Here is an 848-nt window from a genome sequence, read left to right on the forward strand (position 1 = left end):
CTTTATTTAAAAGCAGCAGAAATATAACAAAAGCTGTTACTCAGTTTCACGTTCCTGCTCGTCGGACAGTTTTGTTAAAATTTTAACAAAACTGTCCGACAAATGCGAACATGAAACTGAGTAACAGCTTTTGTTATATTTCTGCTGCTTTTAAATAAAGTATATATATGAAAGAGAGAGTTACCTTTACATGGATGTATTCAAGCGTGCTTGCTTGCATGTGTATACAGTGAGGGGGCAAAAATCATTGCAGATGATTAACTTGATTGACTTGAAAAAATGCTTCAGAAGAACTTAAATAGAAAAATTAATCTAATCAAAGCTTTTCAGTTTTTGTTCTGGAGCTTTATTAATGATCAGTGTGTGTGCGTGTGTGTTAAGAAGTTAAATTCATGTATATTTGAGACTGGTGAGGTGCCTATACTGCTAAGCGCTTTATAGGTGCAAAACCAATCGTCATCTGATGACTGGGTATCACATTTAACATCCTAAAAAATACATTACTGCTCTAATGCTTTAGAGTATGCTTCTGTTTTGCATACATGAACTACTGACGATCATCATCATCATCATCATCGTTTAACGTCCGCCTTCCATGCTAGCATGGGTTGGACGATTTGACTGAGGACTGGTGAAACCGGATGGCAACACCAGGCTCCAATCTAATTTGGCAGAGTTTCTACAGCTGGATGCCCTTCCTAACGCCAACCACTCAGAGAGTGTAGTGGGTGCTTTTACGTGTCACCCGCACGAAAACGGCCACGCTCGAAATGGTGTCTTTTATGTGCCACCCGCACAAGACCCAGTCCAGGGGCACCGGCAACGATCTCATTCGAAAAACCTCATGT

The 848-nt window shown here is 40.2% G+C and overlaps 1 protein-coding gene across 4 annotated transcripts in view; it reads left to right on the forward strand.

The window, feature by feature from the left end:
* Positions 1–848, forward strand: part of LOC106868843 (S1 RNA-binding domain-containing protein 1) — a 261625-nt gene that overhangs the window by 203895 nt on the left and 56882 nt on the right. The gene's annotated exons all lie outside the window — the stretch shown is intronic.

The sequence above is a fragment of the Octopus bimaculoides genome, chromosome 7, assembly GCF_001194135.2.
Source record: "Octopus bimaculoides isolate UCB-OBI-ISO-001 chromosome 7, ASM119413v2, whole genome shotgun sequence".
In the NCBI taxonomy this organism is placed as follows: Eukaryota; Metazoa; Mollusca; class Cephalopoda; order Octopoda; family Octopodidae; genus Octopus; species Octopus bimaculoides.